The sequence below is a fragment of the Heterocephalus glaber genome, unplaced genomic scaffold (assembly GCF_053883595.1).
Source record: "Heterocephalus glaber isolate CG9 unplaced genomic scaffold, H.glaber_assembly_v1.0 deba00000331, whole genome shotgun sequence".
In the NCBI taxonomy this organism is placed as follows: Eukaryota; Metazoa; Chordata; class Mammalia; order Rodentia; family Bathyergidae; genus Heterocephalus; species Heterocephalus glaber.
This window is the reverse complement of record NW_028258142.1, coordinates 57226251-57247028: the sequence shown is the minus strand read 5'-3', so window position 1 is coordinate 57247028 and position 20778 is coordinate 57226251. Positions and strand designations below refer to the sequence as shown.

At 45.0% G+C, this 20778-nt stretch overlaps 1 long non-coding RNA gene across 1 annotated transcript in view; it reads left to right on the top strand.

The window, feature by feature from the left end:
* Positions 1-18945, top strand: part of LOC147830149 (uncharacterized) — a 95358-nt gene extending 76413 nt beyond the window's left edge. Inside the window, exon 4 of the long non-coding RNA XR_015444379.1 lies at positions 16100-18945. This is a non-coding gene — a long non-coding RNA (uncharacterized LOC147830149). The remainder of the gene's footprint in view (positions 1-16099) is intronic.
* Positions 18946-20778: the final 1833 nt, after the last annotated feature.

Below are 20778 nucleotides of genomic sequence, written 5' to 3'. Positions count from 1 at the left end.
CTTCCAAGGATTATTCCAAAATTCCTCAACATCGGGCTATACCTCATTGCTTAACAGAAGGTGTTTATGTTTCTCACTTTGGAAGTTAAATCTAGCCTTGAAAAGAGGAATTTTCTATTCAATAGGGGATCAATCTTATATGGAAACTAACTTGTTTATATTGATAGTTTAAAAGCAAACTGGGCCACTAATAAGAAGCAATTCCTAGTCTAACAATGTATTCAGAATGTGTTAGTGGTATTAAGCTGCTCATCCAGACTTCCACTGCCAAGGTTTATGATGAAAATATCCCAGGTCTCTGCATGTTCGGAACTAGCATGAATTTTTGGAAGAACGATCTTAAGAGCAGAATCTTGTAGAAGCATTCTTCTCATATTCTTCCATCACAGCTACACAACCACTTTGAAGATGGAAAATGAGGCTGAGGCCGGAGAATGGCAAGTTCAAGCCCAACCTGGGTAACTTAGCAAGACCCTGTCTCAAAATAATAAAAAAGAGATGGGAATGCAGTTCCGAGCAGAGGCTCTAGGTTCATTCCCCAGTACCACAAGATGAAACAAAAGCTAAATTTTGCACCTGTGCGGCTTTTCATGACTTGACCAGAACACTGGGATGCTCCCTGATTCCCTAAATACAGGAGGGCTCTTTTCCCTGGGCAGTTCTCAAACTCTTACACGTTTTTTGATGAACTGGTGGAATATTTTTGCAAATTTTGCCATCTGTATTGATTTGTTCTCTTTATCTCAGACCTTCCAAATTATTACTTTAATGGGGAGTGGTATAGGGATACCACAAAGCGACACATATTCTTAAGAAAGAGACTCCAGCAGGCCCCAGCTGTCGCTTTCAGAGGGACACCCACCAGGCTTTCCTCACAGGAATACACCAGGATAAAGACAGGATTGTCGTTGTTCTTTCCTTGTGTTCATTTTTTAAAAATCTGATTCTCAAAGTTTTTCCAGTGACTTAGGTCTGAGAAACTGTGGGGTTTTACTGCCACCTATTCTGTGACGGTGAATGACGAGAGTCTACCCTAACAGAGTGCGTGGTAACTTCTGGTTGGGTCACTCACGGCAATAGGTTGAAGAGGAAGATGGATAGGACGGCAAAGCAGCGAGGTGTGTTCCGAGCACATCTGTTCACCCCGTAACTCCTATTAGGGTTAAACACTGACATAATGAACCTGGGCCTTCACACCATAGTTAGGGGGAGACAGTTGTGCAAGAAATTCCTTGAGACTCCCAGTGGGGACACTCGCAAACCCCCTGCAGGGGCAGACGCTGCTGACAGTGTGAGTGCAGTGTCTTCCACAGGGAAGGGACAGGCTCCAGGGGCTCAAGGACGCAGAGAAGAGGGAGCCCTTTTGGCTGGAAAACCCCAAAGGGTCCTGAGAGTGGAAGATTTTGGAAGAAAAATTTGCCCTAGGGATGGAGAAAGGGGGACTTAGGGTCAGGCAACCCCACTTGCAATCCCACTCTGCCCCTGTCTCTGTGCATCGCGGTGAGCCCAAGCCCCAGTCCCAACCCCAGGAAGCTGTTGATGCCAAGGTCTTTCTCCATTGGGAATGGCAATTGCTGTGATGTCCCTGGCACTGACTGGGTCTTGGGGCAAATGTGGTCTCTATGGAGCTACTAAAGAGGTTCTGCTTGCATGTAGAGTTTACAAAGTTGTAAGAATACAAACATTAGTCCTGTGTCTATCAAGTCAGTGGCCCAATAGCCTCTTTCAGCATCTTAAATATGCCAAACTCTGCCCACCTCGGGGCCTTTGCTCATGCTAGGACCTTTCCCTGGATCCCCATTGAGAGCACAGTTTCCTAAAGTCTGAGCCTGTTTAGCTTATTCTGCAGATTTTTGCCCAATTATCCTTTTCTCAGATTAGATTTGCTGCCCTATCCAGATTCCCAGGATATCCAGTCTTCTGCTTCAAAGCATTTATCACAATAATAATACACTCATATTTATTTCTGTAATTTTCTTTTCCCCTAGACTAGAGCTCTGTGAGGATTGTGACCATTTCTGTCTCATTCACTATAATTTACTTTAATAGCCAACACCGGTGACAAGCATATATTAAGCAGGCAATAAACATTTTGTTATAGATTGAGCCAGAGGGAGCAATAATCACTTTTCTTGAGTACCTGTGTATTTCAGGCCAAGTGAGGTCTTGGATTTATCCTCTCTGCTCCAAAAGAAATAGCCCCTGTGGTAAGATATTTGGATTAATAACATCATTTGATGTTTTAGTTTGTCTAGCACTTCTACTTCTTTGGTGTGCTCTACAACAAATGCTCCTTACAATGTTTTCCAGAAGGCTAAAATTTTTCAAACACAGACGATTAAGTCTGATGGATTGTAAGCTATTTCCAAAAGTTAGTTAGAACATTTTGGAACTATTTTATTAACGTTGTTTTAATTTCTCAGACAATTTGAAAGTGCATTTCCTTCTTCTGAACAGCCAGCCACAGGTGACTCCTTTCGTTTGGAGCAATTTAGTGACAGGTGACGTTGGAAGTGAGTATAAGAAAGCAACAAGGCTAACTGAAAATGCTTATTTTTATGAATTTTCAGGTCTCCATCGTTTAAAAATATTGCCTGTGTGCAGCTCTTGTGCTTGTGGTTTTTCCCTCACAGCGACAACTTCAAGGACAGTAAACATACTCTTTAGGTACATAGAGCAACAAGGCTCCCAAGTACCGAAGGCTCACGGTGACCAGGAGAGACCGAGGGGTTTTTGTGCGAAGAAGGGTGTGGGTCCCGGGCAAGCCAGGGCTGCTGGTTATCTGCGCACGGAAAGCACCCGGGAGTCCCCATCTTGGGTTCTGTGCCCCGCATCTGAGGGTGAGTCCTGCTCTGGGCAGGTTTACAGCCTCCTCTTTCCTGAGCTGTAAAATGAGGCCAGCGAAGTGGCGAACGTTGCTCTGCTTGGTCTGAAATGAATGGCCTTCCACTGCCCATGACATGAAGATGAGAGCGACAATGGGGACAATCTGAACACTAGCATTTGTAAGTCCTGGTGGCATCAGGGCCTGGCCTTGCAACACCAAGGGGCGGGGCCTCTGCGGACCAGCCCACGCCTCTCGGCCGGCCAGTGTGTCGGCTTGGCTGAGATGAAGACCAAAGACCCCTCCAGGAGAGCAGCGCCCGAGCTGCAGCTCCTGTTCTGACTGCTGAAGCTGCGGAGTGACCCACAGTCCTCCGCTGGATCTCGAAGAAGAAGAGCCCCAGCCCTGCCTGCAAAGGGAGTGCGCCCCAGCCCTCCGCCCTACAAAAGAGCAAGTGCAGAAGAAAATTTATGCTGACACAGCTTGAACCTCTTCCTTCAGGGCGTGATTTCCCCACAGCCTCCCCGCTGCGCACGCGGCATCCTCGGGGTGGAAGGCTCTCCGCAGAACTGGGAGGAAAGGAGCAAAGGTCAGGCCCCTGGCAGGGAGCAGATAAGGCTGGGGGTGGAAGGTAGAGTCGCCAAGGGCAATAAACAGGGCTCTCGGGTGTCTCTCAGCAACGCTGGGGAGGAGAAAGAAAGGAGCCCACTAAGAAAACAGAAGGGGGGGGGCGGAACTTAGCTCAGTGGTTCAGCAACCTGCCCCACAAGCTCAAGGTCCCGAGTTCGATCCCCGGTGCAAAAAAAAGAAAAAGCAGAAGGGAAGGAAATGACGGCTTCAAGAATGTCTGGGGCTCTCAACTATTTTAAAAATATCTTCATCAAGAGAATTAGAGGGGCCTGAAGCAGACAGCAGGGACCTGTGTCCACCCGAGGATCCTCAGAGCTGATACTCTCCCAGCCAGGACAGCGTGGAAAGTGAGGTGGTCCAGCTCCTAAGGGGACTTTCCTTTCCTTAGGTGGGGACCCCGTGCTGCCAAAGGTGCAGGGCCCCCATTGGTGTGAATACCCTCAGCCAGCGAGCTCTGTGTCCCCAGGCCATTCTAGAATCCACGCGGAAGCCTGTGTGCCGGTGCACAGCTCATTCACGTTGCTCCTCTGAAATCTAGAAGTTCTGCACCACGAGAGGTTGTGGTGAATCTCAGCTCTTCCCGCTCCTCGGGAGAAGCGTGGCTCTGGCAAGGAACCCTGATCTTGCAGCTCATAGAGAAGCAGCCTCGGAAATTTCCCCCCAATACTATAGGACCTTGGCTCTGTCAGGCTTGCTCAGAAAAATGGGAAGGAGGGGACTAATTTATTAGCTATTAAATGTTGTTACACAATAATTCTCATCTCTGAGTTGAAAAAACGCAGTTGGAACGGATGGAAATATAAAATGACAAAAATGTGAAGTTTGGAAAATATATGAGTTTCAAGAGAAATTTCTAGAAATTAGATCAACGCTAAAGTTCATGGAATTTTAACCAAAAAAAAAAGGAGAGAGCTGCTTTTCTTCAGCATTTTTGCTGTTGTTGTTTCTATTTTGGCCTAATTTCAGCCCTATCTGAAGAAAAGATATTTTCTCTACCAGTTTGAAGTCAGAATTTTGTTTTGGTACCCGGGAACGAACTCGGGACCTTGCGCTTGCAGGGCAGGTGGTGAAACCACTGAGCTAAATCCCCGGCCCTAAAGCCAGAATTTTGAGCATAAGGGAGCAATAAGTAAACAGCAAGTCCTTGTGTCGGTAGCAGTCACAAAATAAGGAGACATGCAGATCACGTGACAGCTGGAAATCTGGGGTTTCGGGTATGGGGTGGAATTTGCTGTCTGTGTCAAGAGGTCAGGATTTTTGCAGGGGTGGCAAGAGGGAGCGTCAGCCTTGGAGCTGTGCAGGGGTGGGGTTGGGACGGAGGGAAGTGGCATGCACAAGGAGGGCAGGACTGTCCCTGCAGGCTGTCTGGGACTGTGTGCAGGCAGTTGAGCTTGCGCATGTGACCGTGTGTGTGTGTGTGTGTGTGTGTGTGCGCACGCCCACACGTATGAGTGTGTGTGTGTCTGTGCCACAAGCACACATTGCATGCTCCACAGTCTGTCCCTCAATACTTCTCGCTCCCCTTGGCTGGGATCCTACTGGAATGTTCACAGTTCCCCCTGACTTCCATGATAGGGGCGTGAGGCTTCCTTTGCTTTGTCAATGTCAACAGATTGACATAATGAGTGCATTTCTATTCTGTCAACTTGATTAGATTAAAAGACTCCTGGAAAATCGATCAGATCGTGGGGGTTGCTATACTCAGCAGTGGACTAATTCACTGGTGTCTGTAGCTGAATGTGGTGTTAGAAGGTGGGACTCAGCTGGATGGGTCACCGGGGCCTGCCTTTTGTCCCTTTTTTTCCTTTTTATGGTTCTGGGTATCGAACTCAGGGCCTCCCACTTGCCAGGCAGGTGCTGTGCCCCTGAGCCACATCCCTGGCTGGGGCGTGCCTTTGAAAATCGTATCACTCCCTGGCACTCTTCCCCTCCACTGTGGGTCCTGGCTGCCACGGAGAGAGAGGCTTTGTGCTCCCACACACCTCCTCTAGATGTTCTGCCTTGGAACCAGCCAACCATTGACTAAATCCTCTGAAACCATGAACCAAATTGAAACTCTCCTCTTTAAATTGTGTATTGGATATTTCAGTCACAGCAACAAAAAGCTAATGCACAAGTATAAAAGCCTATTTATTCTGTTTCTTACTATCTATCTTTTATTATGCTTTTTTATTTATTTCTACTTTGAGTTTAGGTCTTTTGTAAATGGGAAGAGGACTAAGAGGTGGAGGAAAGGAGGAAGGAGGAGAAGGGGATGAAAAAAGAATTAAGATGTGTAGGTGTCCCAACTCCCTATGAGGAATGTGATCATTATGTACTACAAACATGTACTGATAAAAATAAAATTTTAAAAAAGCCTGTTTAACACAATATGACTTTACATGGCCAGCTGATGGTACCCCTGTTGTTTGTGTGCCACACAATAAATTCCTGTGAGGAATGGGAAACTCCATGTGCAGGGTAGAGAACAATTTACTTGCCAAAGATCTTCTGGAACAGCATTAACATTGCTCCTGAGGATTTTGACAGAGAGCAGAACCGGGTTACTGTGTTGCTTGACTGTGGGGCATGATAATGGTCTACAAATATTTAAAGGGTGTAAATGAAGACTTAATTACTTTAAAACATCTTGGTATGAACTCAGTTTACTAAAGAGGCAATACCCTGGTGAGGTGGTTTCGAGCCCAAATCTCCAGAAACTTTTCATTTGGGGGCTGGAGGATATGACCCAGCTGGTAAATAGGATGGGAGCCCCAACAGGGAGGGCCTTTGAGGACCGTGTCACTGGGGAGGACAGGAAGTTATAAAAGAGGCCAGTCTCTCTGAAACCTCCACAAAGCCTTTTTGAAGGATGACAGCCACTGTTGAGTGGTATTCCAGAGTGAGGGACAGCATGCACTAGCACTCCAGTGAGGAGAGAGAAGAAATAGAAGCAACTGTCAAGCTCAGAGAAGTGGTGGCAATCACCCAGCTTGAGGACGAGCAGTGGCCTCATTTCATTTCATTCTGGATACCAACCATCTACCTTTCCCGTGGGTCTCCATCCTTGGGAATTTCCATGGACGTGTGGGACAAGAACTAAGTGGAGGTTCTCAGAGTGGTTCAGTTTTATTCCTTCTTGGCAACTCTAGGGAAAGGCTCTCAGGATTAATTTAGAACTATTAATTATGATGAAGTCATTAAGGTTAAAGTTTCTTGGAACACTTGTGGAAATCATTTATCCAGATAGCAGTTCCCCAGTTAATGTGGATAATCGGATTTTGGAAATACATATACTAATCTGGGGACAGTCAACATTATTGCAGAAGAAAATGGAAATAAGGGGAGAAGAATTGGGTCAAACTTATCATCTGAGATGAACGCTGACTGTAAAGAGTTAATTTGTAATGACCTGTAAATGCCCTCAGAGAAATGATACTCAAAACAGTCCTCTGGGGTAGATGGCATGAAGATGAAGAGAACTTTCCTTATGCCTTATACAGGAAGGGCCTGGTGATTTCTTTGCAAATTCTGAATGGTTAAGCTCTAGACAAGAGGCAAATTGTCTTTGTGTTATCCAAAGACTATAAATGACATTAAATGGGAACATGTGATTATTTCACATTTCTCTTAAACTACATGTTTGCTGAAAGATTGATAATCACTGATTCCTTAATATTTACAGTACCCTTCTGAAGTAGAATTCCCCATACTGGGACAAGAGGCCTCATAGACTCGGGAGGAATTCCAGGAGGGTCATGAGGACTGGAGCTGAGGTATTTCCAGCATCTGTCCAGTGGCCACAGAAAACTGTACATAGAAGAGGGAGGTGCAGACTACCAGCACCCCTTTTCCCTGGGCATGACCCCCTTGGAGACCTGGAGCCCCTTATTAGGGTCAGGCCTGCCTTACTGCTGGAATCTGAGGATTCTTCACACTCTCCTGTCCTCATGGAAGTGTCAGCTCAAGCTCTAGTTTCTTGAGAGGGAGACATAATAGAGGCTTTCGGGGTCTGTGTTTGAATCCCAGCTTTGGTCCTTGGTGACTCAGTGACTCTGTTAAGTTTGTTATCCTCTCTGAGCCTTCTATAGGACATGTGAAAAGGGTGGGATAATCACTGATGAAGTACAGAGTTGTCATAAACGTGAATAATACACCACGCACTCAGGAAGTGGGAAGCACCCAGTGGTTACTAGTTACGTTCCACTGTCCCTGCAGGAACTTCTTCCATGTGTCAGAAAGCAAGCACAGGCAGCTTTCATTGGAAGGATGTCCTCTGAATCTCTAATGAAACACAAATAGAAGATATGTGTATATACAAATATAAAAATAAATGTATAGCATCACAAACACTTCAATGCACAACCCATAGATATTGCAAAGCTTCATAAACCTTACATGGCTCTTTAGTCATGCTCTGTGGTTCTGTCTTGAGGTCACCAGAAACACTATCTGATCTCTTATACTGCTTTGGTTCCCAGAGACCCCAGCTTTAGGAGATAGGTGACTTCTATTTTCCAGTATAGTCTCTCTTCTTTTCATAATGAAAACATACTAAGATTTTTTTTTTCCTTTGGTACCAGGGATTGAACTCAGGACCTTGCGCTTTCGAGGCAGGCACCACTGAGCTAGACCCTGGCCTGAAGATTTTTTTCAAAAGAGAACAATAGGGTACTCTTTGTAGTTATCTCATTCTGAAAATTTCTGCACTCTTAAGTTTCTCCTCCCCACTTGGAAACTGGATTGAAAGAGGAGATTGAAAGTAGAATTCAAAGATGGTAGCAGCGACAGGGGTACTTGTGGATCAGGTGTAGTCTATTATTTTGGCGCGTCACTCATCTGAAGGAAGGTGTCTGGAAAACAGCAATTGGATGACTTGATACTCAGTATGTGAGTCACTTTTGGGTTACTGTAACAAATACCTAGGATAATCAACTTAGAAAAGAAAAGGTTAATTTTGGCTCACAGTTTTGGAGATTCTGGTCTATGACCCATTGGCCCTATTGCTTTGTGGCTGGGAACATGTGGTAAAATCTCTCACTAAGCCCCACCTCTTAAAGGTCACACCACCTCCCAACTGCTCCAAGCTGGGCTCCAAATCTTTAACACACAGGCCCTTGGGGGGCATTTCAGATCCAAACTACAGCATACAGTAACAAAAGTTATTTATTTGGTATGTTGATGAGGCAGGGGGAGGAGAGAGATTTCCTTGTATGCAGCTCTATAGCTGCCACTCTCTATAGAAGAAGAAACAAAACAAAAATTGTCTCTTACTTAAAATCGTGTTTAGAAAGAATCTGTGTTCTCTTAGAGAGTAGCCCTACCTGTGCCTCTCACAATATTTTTCAGACAGCTAATTCAGTAAGCACCTCACTTAAAGATAGTGGTACTAAAAAAGGAACATCCACAGAGTCTATATATGAAAAAAGGGTGAATAAAACAATGAAAAGAAACAAATTAGAGTTGAGAATGGTTCACTAGGAAACTACTGCACAAAACAGATGAAATTTGTGGCCTTATATACTATCATGAGTTTAAAAAGAAAAAAGGAAATTAATAAATCAATCATTTTTTAAAAACAGGAGCTCAAAAAATCCAATGTGTAATAATTCAGGAAATATTTAGGACAACAGGAAAGAAAACAGAATCTGCCAGAACGTAGCAAAGATGGAAACCTGAAAAAAAAGACCACAATGAAATAGCAGAAAGAGACAGATTCTGCTGAAATCATGTTCAATACCCCCAAATGGAAATGAGAGAAATTAATGAAATTAAATAGAATTGAACAAAGGTTTATAAAAGATCAGCAGGAAGATAGTAGATATGAAGGGCAAACAATAAGTAAGACATACCTGAGAAAAAACACCTGAAAGTGTGAGAAAGGAATATTATTTTAGTAAATTAAAATTTACATATATTAAATTTTATATTTTAAATAAATTAAATGTTATAATTTAAAATTTCCATATATTAAAGATTGGACTACTCAGATTGAAAAAAGGCTACACTGTTAAAAGAAAAATTAACACAGAAGGATCAATATTGAGACATATCTTAGAAAATTACTGGATTTCAAAGGTATTTAAAAACTCCTTGATAGAAAAATTAATTCACCGTGAAAAAATCAGCTGGTTTTAGGCTTTATGACAGCAATACTCATAGGAGGTAGAAGAGATTTGGATAATGTCTACAATGTATGACTAAACAGTTTAATACCCAGGGAAATTATCATCAAGTCAAAGAGCAGAAGACAAACACTGTGAATACACAGAAGCAGAAAATTACAAGTTTTATAAATAAGACTTTTAGTTCCCTTTTATTGTGCTGTTTAGTGCAAGTAAACACAAAATAACATAATTAATAAAATTAGTAGATATATATTGACTTTTGTAACTTAAAAACTGAAGATATACTTTGCAAATACCCTTGGAATACTCACAAAAAGTGATCATATGCAAGTCCTCAAAGAAAGATTCACTAAATTCTAAAAATTAGAATGAATATAGAAATGCTTCCCTAATCACAAAGCAATTCATTTAGAAATTACTAGTAAAACTAGAAGAAAAAAAATATGCATCTGGAAATGCTAAAGTACGATTTCCTTTGCAAGTCTACCATTGGAAATAGAGCTGAATAATATCTTTAAAATGAAAAATGAAGGGTATTACATATCAGAACCTGTGGGATAGATTTAAAGCAGAAAATTAAAGCCTTCATATTTACATTTAGATAACAAAAATAAATAAAGCATCAAGTTATACATTTTAAAGCAAAAACTTAATAAAAATATAAATTACATAGAAAAAACTTTAAAATGCTATTTAGAAAAAACAAGATTTAGTGAAATGGAAAGGTGTGCTGTCTTTTTAACTTAAAACAAACAACAAAAACTCACCCTAAAGAAATCTATACATAAAATGTGAAGTCAATAATAATAAGGGATCTTAAAAAGGTAGATTAGTTGTTAGCAAAACAAGAAAAACCAACACACATTATTTCATCTCTGGTACTAGTGGGCTCCATTACTGATATTAACCCTTCCAATGAAAACAGTGCAAATTTGGATAAAATATTAAGTAAAATCCTTCTTAAAGACACTGAAAAGCTAACAAGATAACAAAGAATTATCAAGTGATTAGCTTTTGCCCTGACCACATTTGTTGATCAGGTTAAGTTGACTTGGCTGTGGTTTTAAGAGGCTCAGGATGAAGAAGCCAGGAGTCAAAGGCCAGGACTTGCCAAGATAGAAGGGGCCCTCACAGGACTTCGACCCCCATTAATCTGGTATCTTCCCAAGGATCACACTCTCAGGAAAAGGGCAAACCAGAGGTAAACCCTCTTCTCCCATCCAGGAGACCATGTGCTTACCTTGGCACTAAACAAAGCAAGGATAAAGAAACAAACAACTATCCTTGATAGGATATTGCCACCGAACCACTGGGCAGGAGTACTTGCACATTTGCAGTCCAAATACATGTCAGTGGAATGGGCCAAGACACTTTAAGCTCTAAATTTAATTGAAAATGGCACCAGGGCCCGGGATTTAGCTCAGTGGTTCTGCTGCCTGCCTCGAAAGCGCAAGGTCCTGAGTTCAATCCCCAGTACCAAAAAAAAAAAAAAAAAAGAAAAGAAAATGGCACCAAATGGTAGTGCCCTCAAGCACCTGGCAGAGCTAAACTCTAATAATCGCTGAGGCCTGAGGAATTTTGTACAAATGATTTTTTAAGGGCAGCAAGCAGCATAATTAAAGATTGCTAGGGCCAGGGTGGGGGCGGATTTAGCTCAGTGGTTCCGCCGCCTGCCTCCCAAGCACAAGGTCCCAAGTTCAATCCCCGTTAGCAAAAAGAAAGCAAAGCACTGTAATTAGTGCCAACAAAAACAGATAGCAGAAGAGTCAGACAGACACAGTGTATAAACAACTATGCTGATTTTATTTCAATAAATGGAAAACAGGCTTGAAAATATCTGCAGGAAATAGGAAACAATAAAAAGCTACGTGGCAGGTTTGAAAAAGATCACACAGAATTTCTAGAAGTGAAAGATAAAGTCACAGAAATGAAGAAACCAGTGGATGGGTGTGGCAGCAGATTAGAACAGTAGAAGAGAGAATTAGAGAACTGAGGATTGAAGTAAATTATACAGAACTGTATACAGAGAGGCAAAGAAATAGCACAGGAGAGGAGGTAAAAAGGTCTCCTTCAAAGGTCTTCCCTTCAGAAGATAAGAAGAGAGAATAATAGGGCAGTGGTCTGATGAAAGAATAATAGTGAATATTATTAGATGTTGTGAATATTCATTGCATATATATAACATTTCACTATGTCATTTCATATACATTTATAGCTTTACTATATTACACATATTCATTCATTGACAATATAGTGAGTTTTCATTTCGGTCAATGAAAAGAAAGGAGAGGGGAGGGAGGGAAGGAGTAAGGGATGAAAAGAAGGAAGTGGGATGTGTTACATACATGCACCAACTCCACACAAAGGGAGTAAACATTGTGCACTGCAAACCTGTGCAGAAAATAAACAGGAAGGGGAGTGGAGCATGGCATGGGGAGCAGAAGGCAGGCAAGGAAAAGGGATGAAGAAAGGAATTAAGATGTGTTATGTACACGTGCCAACTTCTCACAAGGAATGTGAGCATTCTGTACTAATAAAATAACTCAGCCAGTCATGGTGGCGCACGCTTGTAATCCCAGCACTCAGGAGGCTGAGGCAGGAGGATTGCTGCAAGTTTGAGGCCAGCCTGGACTACATAGCCAGACCCTGTCTCTAAAAAAGAAAGAAAAGGAAAAGAAAGAAAGAAATTGCATCAAGACACATCATAAAGAACTGACAGAATATGTAGACAAAGAGAAAAATCTTAAAAATAGCCAGATTGGGTGCTGGGGTGGGAAGTGATGATTAATGATAAGATGAACCCCACAAGATGTCAAAATACATTGTGAAGGGACAATCAATGCAGACCTCATGGTCTTCTATGGGTAAACAGATCTATATAACAAAAGAGGAAGTCTAAAAATGAATCGATCATATACAGGAAATATTTTTTTTCTAGCTACTTCCTTTAGTCTGTAAATTTGAAGGGCAAAGATACTGATCAAATCAACACAGGCTCTGAAGAACTACTGTACTCCTATTTGCAAGACATTATGCAGTAGTAGGGAATGGATGTGGCTTTTCTCTAAAAAGTTTTGCATCAGGTGGAGACAGGTATTCTGCAAATTAATTTAATAAATAGTCCCTTAAGACTGTTGTGATAAGTGCTACAAAGAAAACATTACAGGATGCCATTTAGGACCAGGGAAATCCACCTGCCTCTGAAGGCATGGAGCTGCCTCCCTCAAGTCAGCCAGGTGGAAGGCAGAAGTAGATTTCCAGTGGAGGGAATGGTGGTAGTGATGGTGTGTGATCAGAAAGGGCTGGCGACAGAAAGCAGAAATCACAAAACAAGCCAGTGCGCAAAGAGGCGAAAGGAGATGCCTGTGAGACGTGTGACATGATACCACTCAGCAGACTCAGGACGGAAGAGTTTCTTTGCTGCTTAACTGGAAAGGAACCATCACCTTGCTCCTCATCCTCTGTGTGCTTCTGGTGCCACACGCACAACTCCTGTGGCAATGCTTTGGTCCTTTTTGTCATATGGACTTAAACACAGACTTGGAGGTATTTGTTTTAATGATCAAAAGGGAAACAAAGCCCCCATATGAAGATAGAAATAGATGATTCACGCTCAGCACCCTCTGGAATACTCCAATTTCATTTTGCATCTTTTGAGAGCTGACATCTCATGTAGAGCTCTACATCTTAACACTCGTGCAAGGTGTGGCTCTTCAGGATGTGGCCTTGATGCCTGGTGCCCAGGTAATGGGGCCTCAAATTAAAGAAAAGCATTTCACTGCATCCAAGACTCTGGGGTCAAGTCACCTGCTATGGACAAGGAGTAATGAAATAGGAAAGCAATGCGCTCCACTCTAAGGGTGGATAACTCACTGGCTCATGGGCTGCTTCACCCCAGCTTTCTGGGGGGGGGGGAACTGTCCTGTTGAGTAGTGTGTATTTGGGGGACACTGGGAGGGCCCACGATTCTTCTCACTAGAGTCCTCAGGCTGGTGCAAGGAGAGATGGAATGGAGAGTGGATTTGTCAAAACAAGCCAGCCCATGTTGGAGGGGTCACGTGTCCACAGTCATGAGTCATGCAAGGAGGCACACAGAAGGGCATGCAAAGGGAGGAGACACCTAAAAATAACAGTTCAACTGAAGGGTGGAGCTCCAGGCTGGTGTTGTGTCACACTTGGCTGCTACTTCTGCAAATTCCTCAGTTGAAACAGCAAGTGGAAGGAAGCCTGCAGACACCTGGCCCTGCAGGTGTCCTGTATGAGGATGCCATGGTCATGAAGGCCTCCGTGTCCCTTATTCCTGAGGCTGATGCCTAGAGTTCCATAGTACAGCCCTGCGTCTTTAGTCAAAGGCTTTGGTTCCCAGTGAATCTGAAGCACATTAGGCTACTGTCCATGTGTACAAAGGTGTGGGAGGTACAGTGATGCTTGGATTGTTTTCTTTTACTTTCTTTATCTTTTTCCTACTGTTCCCTCTACTCCATGGGGGCAAACACCTTGTTTGTCCTGGTTTTAGCTCCATCCTTAGTGTCTTGCACAGAGTAGGAGCTACATAAATATTTGCTTAAGGAAAAATGAAAAGAATGTCTCTAGCTCAGCCCTCTCGGTTTGCAGGCAAGGAAACTGAGCAGGGAACAGAAATTTGCCCTGGGTCATGCAACCAGGAAGCAGAGATGGGAGGGAGGCCAGTCTGACTCCTTGCCTGGTGCTCTTTTCACTCCAATGAGCTATTAATATGACTCAGGATGGCTGGGACCGAACACGAGGTCACTGACTCTCAGCCGGGGAAGATGAAATCAAAGGGTGCTAACCCAAAGATGGTGAACTTAGGTGAACAAAGCTCCCCACTGAGTGCTTCCCTGTACAGCCCCAAGTGCCAGAGATGCCCCTTTCTTGGATTGCCGTGTTTGCCCAAGTTTGTTTTTAATACGACTTAGGCTGAGAGTTTACGGTCTGCTCGGGATCCTGATTTTACCTTCTGTAGAGCTGTAGTCATTAATACTAGACAGTGTGTGTGCTGTGTGTGTTTAGGATTTTTTCTCTTAATAATCAGGGAATCGTTTACATCTGTCCGTTGGCAAGGAGCCATAAAGAAGAGCATCCAAACAAAGAGGAGAAAAGCCAGACTGGCGAGTGGGCTGGCTGGGAAAGAAAATCCAGATACTTTGCCTTCGGTCCCCATGGATGAAAGGATTTAAAGTTCACTGTGGGGGAAGGAGAGGGCTTTTTAAGGAATCAGTGGATTAAAAAAATGGTCATTTTCAAAGGCAGTTTGTACTCAGTCTTACATTGTCTTGTTGTCTTAAAAAAAAATCCCTTCCTCTGACAGATCAGGGGCAGTCTTAGGAATGTCGAGGGGTTGGAGGAGGCTCTGGGATGGGGTGAGGCAGGAAGGGCTGTCACATCCGGGGCCTTTTGGCTGCACCCCAGGAGGAACCTGGGAGCAGTCAGAGGCCTACCTGGCTGGCTGTCCAAGTCCCAGAAGAGATGAGGTCTATTTCTGTCCACAGCCAATGGCAAGGCAAGCTTGTCTCTGACTCATTAAAGACCTTTGCGGAAATGGCCTGAACTCAGGCCTGTGGGCAACTCTGGACTCAGCCTCGCTGGGTTCACTCACTGGCTACGAGAACAGAACTAGACATTTGATTCCAGGTTTATGTTAAGGCCACCCACCCCCACCTGTGTATTCAGGCAGAGAATTAACACTTACCTGAAAATATGTTTCTTTCGTCAAACTACTGAATGGAAAACCCCGTAGGGATTGACTTACATTCGAGTTACAGCCAGAGCAGGTTTTGAAAACTGCTCAAGCCCAGATAGGATTTCAGTGTGAGATACCAAAACGCCACCAGTTGGATAAAATGAAGCTGTCTAAGCTCTATCAATAAAGTAGTAGATTATTTGTTTTTAAAAATGTAATGATTTTCTGATTGTTAAAGACCTATGAACTTCAGGAACCGGGCGGGGGTTTTGTTCTTTTTGTTTGAAACAGAGTTTCAGCCTAAGAACACATTCTAAACAAACACTGAACAAGGACAGGCTGTCTAGAACCAGTCATGGTGATGATGGTGACTGAGAAAGAATAACGTGTCAAGGAAGCAAAACAAAAAAACAAGGCCACCCCGATAGTGACAGCGAGCAGAGGGCAGCCCACATAAATTAGTCCCTGTCCTTACCAGAGATTTACATGTTAGAACTCCGATACAACCCAGTGGGGGAATTGAACAAGTGATTCTGTCAAGACTTGGAAACAAAAATAACTACTCAGGGACTACACCCATTAGTGTGTTCAAACTCGCTCTAGCAACTGTCTTTTTGGCTCAGCTGCCGTGTGCAGGGCGAGGGGCAGACTTGCTGTTGGATGACTGACAGGGAAACCTTGGCCAAGCCCTCCTGGAGGTGAGAGTTTCAGCCGGCTTGGTAGTCATGCAGTGCTGCCTTAGCCGCTCATGGTGGGGTCGTTCAGCCTCCTAAACGTACGGGCGTCCTGTCTCATTCCACTGCTCTCACACAGATATCTCACGTTCTCCATTTACAGCTGTCCCCAAGAATGACAACGGCGATTTGAAATTTCTGACTTGTAACCTCGGGGACCTGCAGACGTGGAACCCTTCAGGCCAAGACCACAAGGTCTCCCAGCAGCCCCCAGACGCCTGTCCAGGCAGACTCTCTCCGTCTCCATATACCACACGCATGTTCTATTTATATGTTTCTTTGTCCTGAACAAGATTTGGCCCCATTGTGTGGGAGCAACACCAGAAAAGAAAAACACAATTCACCCACAGAGAGAAAAACAGAGATTGTGGGAGCTTGGAGGAATTTACATACTCTGCTTGCTTCATTTTCGGGTGATGTCAGAGTCATGGAATATGCCTTTGAAAAACATCACACACACACACACACACACACACACACACGCACACACGCTCACCAGCTACGTCAAGTGGATTGTCATTAAAAGGAGAAATGTAAACACTAGCTTCTCTGCCCCTCCCCTCCATTTCCTTCATCAACCGCTAAAGAACCTAACAAATTAGTCCAGACTGCATTTGGATGGAATGAAAGGCCTGTCTGCAAAGGAGGAGGGGTGTGAACCAGGGTGGGGTGGGCTGGGAGTTGAGGCGAGGCTGGTGTAAAGTGGCGGTGGGGCCTGGGTGACTAGATCTGGCGGCTCTCGGAGGCACGGGAGACTGACACTTTACAGATTGGGTGTCACATTTGGGAATTTGGCATTTCTGCCACAGGGTTCTGGCTGCCCTGCTGACCACTTTCTCCCTGCTGGTAACAGTGCAGGAGAAAAGGGTTAAATAAATGTTTGTGATATGATAAGGTGCTTGTTTATTCAAGGAATGACAGATTATTGGCTCTGAAGGCAGCCCTGAAAAATAGTACAAAGGAACTGGCTTTCCTCGTGGATGATGTGATTTCCTCCCAAGATTCTGCTCTTTCCTAGGAACAGTCTGCTCTGGGAATCAGGAAGGATGATTTCCCTGAACGTGGAGGCAAATAGCTCTGGCACTGAGTGTTTGAGCCCTTAGAGTTGCTGGGAACTGGCAAGGGCTGGTCTTGGGGACTGTGCTTCCTTCCACGACTGTCCCTCGCTGGCCTTGTTCTGGCCCAGTACAGAACTTGGGTTCTAGCACCCTGGGTCACTGCTACCATCACAGGAAGGCTGTGTGGCAGGTGTCCCCCACTGCTTCTCAGAGCATGGGAGAGGGACTTACTCATTCCGAAGGGGAGTTCTTCCCCAGGAAATCCTGGTGCTAGGTCCATCCCATGACCATTCCAGCATTCCGCCAACATGCATGGCCAGAATCACATGACATCTGTATATCCTGAGGAAGCCCATCTCCAGCCCCATGAGCTTTTTCCTGCTGGGCTATAGGGACTTTTTAGCTCCTCCTGCAAGAGAATTCAGTTCTGGATTCCCAAACAAGGAGGCATTCACCTGAGATCTGTGTGTTCTTTTCGGGAGAGAAAGTGACCTGTCTGCAAACCCTGGAAATCATAGCAAGTCCTGGCCTAAGGGCCCAGACCCAGCCAGCACCAAAGGGCCATGACGCCTTGCTGGGCACTGCCAGTGGTTCACGTCCTGCTTCCAAACAGCACTGCAGTGGGCTCCTGCCTTCAGAGCAGTGTTCCGAGCCCAGTGAGCTTCCTCCAGTCCCTCCCTCCCTCCGTCTTTGCCTCCCTCCTGCACCCTTCTCCCAGCATTCACAGGCTCAGAAGGGTTCATACAAGATAGTTGGCCCAGTTCTCAGTGGAAAAGAACTCAGAGCCAAAATCAAACACCAAGGGGAAAAAAAGAGTTGTGATTTCACTGCTGTTTTTCCAGGATCCTGGGAACTACTGTGTGATTTTCACAATAGCCCTGCCACCTTATCAGCTGATGGGCTCCTCTGGAAGACTTCAGGCACCAGCCCGGGGAACCCAGTGCCCTTCAGACGTGATGACTAAGGTTCGAGCCGACGTTATCAAATATCCACGATTGGGCTATTTTTATGATTGCATTCAGTACTAAGAGGGCTTGTTGAGTGTACACAGCCATATGCTCATTCTTAACTGCACAAGATAAGATCCGTGTCCTCGGGAGCTTACTGCCTGACTTTTGCAAAAACCAGATGGCAGAAAATGGTTTCCCTCTGCCCATCAGCAGTGATTGAGGGGGTGGAGATGGGAAGGGTGCAGTCAATTCATAAGTCTCCCCGGGTGGGACCCCTGCTTTGACATTTGTCTCATGTGACATTTTAATCGTGGACTATCTCTCTCCATCAACCACTCCTCCACGCACTGCCTCTCCGGGAGGCTCTGAGAATTCAAACTCATTTGAATAATGGGTTAATTAAAGTGTCAGGTCATCAAGATGCCCCTCACCAAGTGCACACACATGCACATCCAAAGAGATCACAGATTCCACAGCCAGCCTTCAGTGGCTCTTGGATTGCAAGTGGGGACATAGGGAAGTGTTGATTGTACCTATCCTTGCTAGTCACATTGAATCACAGGCCCTGAGGCTGGATTGGGAAGTACCAGTCCGATGCCCAGCATGTGGACAGAGTCTCTGGGACACCTTTTGCCTGGGTCACATTTAACAGATCAAGCCAGGCCTAGTGAAGCATGCTTGAAATAACAGCACTCAGAAACTGAGGCAGGAGAATTGTTGTGAGCTTGAGGCCAGCCTGGGGTACATAGTCAGTTCAAGGCCAGCCTAAATCACATAGTGAGACCCTGGCTCAACCACTGCCCCCTAAAAACATTTAGCAGATGAATAGGAAAAGGTACCCTTACCTTGCACCTCAGTACCACTGTCCCCCGAGGAGCCTCTGTCACCCTGCACATGAGTATGTCAAGTGACCTTGTTCTTCAGGATAGACCCCTAACTCTTCAGCCCATTTGGAATTGCATGGATTTACCTGAAGAATAAACATTTGCCCTTTAGGACAATGTGAGAATAATCATATCAAGGGTGTGTGCACTGGTTAAACCTGAGTAACGAAGTGAGTGTGCGTTCCTTGGCACTTGCTTTGTCTCCATCTGGGTTTCCCAAAAGCAGACCTGAGACTGGAATTTTTGTGGAAGTAGTAGAAGCAGGAGCAGAGCCCGGGAAGCACCGGCCAGGGAGTGGGAAAAGCCAATGCAGGGTGCACAGAGGAGCAGGTCCCTGCTGTGGGCAGCTGGGAACATCTGGGATATAATATAGGACACATTCTCCCTCCCTGAGAGCCAGGGAGCTGGGATATGGATCCACCAACACCCCTTTGATAATGGCTAATGCTTATTTCAGGGACATATGGCCCTGGGCACTGCATGCAAGCCCAGCAGACTTCTCTAACCAGGAAAGGCCTCAAGGTGCAGAGCTGCATGGGCTCAGGTGAGGGTCCCTGTGTGCCAGGCAGTGGTAGGAGCTGAAGACAGAGGCAAGGGGCTGGCAGGGTCTGCCATGGCCTTCTTTCCTTCTCTTCCCCTCCCTTCCTCCCTCCCTCCCTCCCTCCCTCCCTCCCTCCCTTCCTTCCTTCCTTCCATAAGGAACTCCTTTGTGAGAAGTTAGAAGTGTACACAAATTTTCCTGGTGAATGGAACCAGTATGAGAAGTCTAGGGGGAAAACAATAGAATAAGAAGAGGAGAGGGAAACAGAGCTCCCTGCATTCGCCCTGTGATGACTCCAAGCCTCTCCTCCCACTGCCGGCCTGCAGTCTGATTAAGGTGCCCATCCTGTGGCACATGGAGCTCCCTCTCATCCCACACCCACCAGTCTGAACTGAACCGGCCAACACTTTCTTCCACTTGTTTTCACTTCTGCATTCCCAGTACTAACTTGCTTGACAATGATAGATGCTTAATTCATTTCTAGGGAATGAACATAAGATGCCACTGAATTATTCCATACTGACCAAAATTCCACACTCCACCAAAATTATTCCATACTCTACCAAAATTTTACAGATTTCACACTCACTAATAGAAACTCCCAAAGTTCCTTTGCACTTTGGTGGATTGAGAATCCAGAAATCTTTGAGGAGCTGTCCTAAGCCAAGTGCTAGAACCCTGCGGCAATTCTTCGCCATTAGGGTTCTTCTTATGGAGAAACAACACTTCTCCCAAGAACTTTTCCCAGTGAAAACCATCCCCAAAGGTCAGCATGTCCAGCACAAAGTAGTAGCTCATTAAATATATGTTTCTATTCTTATAAAGGGAAAAGTAGAGGGCAGTGTCTCACTTAGCACTGCTCAAAGATAAGGCAGAAATATGTGATGGCAAAATCTGATCGCCACTTCTGACAAAGCCTTTCTTCTCCCCCCTGCTATGGCTAATTTGATGATTCCCATGGTGGCCTTCACCTCCATCTCTCCTCTGGACCATGCCAGATTGCCCACCCCTTCTTCCTCAGATGGCGCCCAGACTGGGTTTCTTAGTGGCTGACTAAATTGGACTTGCTCAAGGCAGGGCCACCCCCAGGCTGGGTCACAGCCAGGGGATTCTTCGGATCTTCCTCAGAGGTTGCTGCAGTTTTCCTGTCAGGGGTTTTCCATCTGTGCATCCCGACGCTTTGGGTGGGAAGAATATTCTCTGCTCTTTGAGTGTGTGTGTGTGTGTGACTGTGTGAGTGTGTGTGTGTGCGTGCACACACATCCTTGCACACTTGGGGGATGTCCTGTGCATCGCAGGATGTTTAGCAGCACCCTGGCCTCCATCCATAGGTGACAATGGCATCCCTT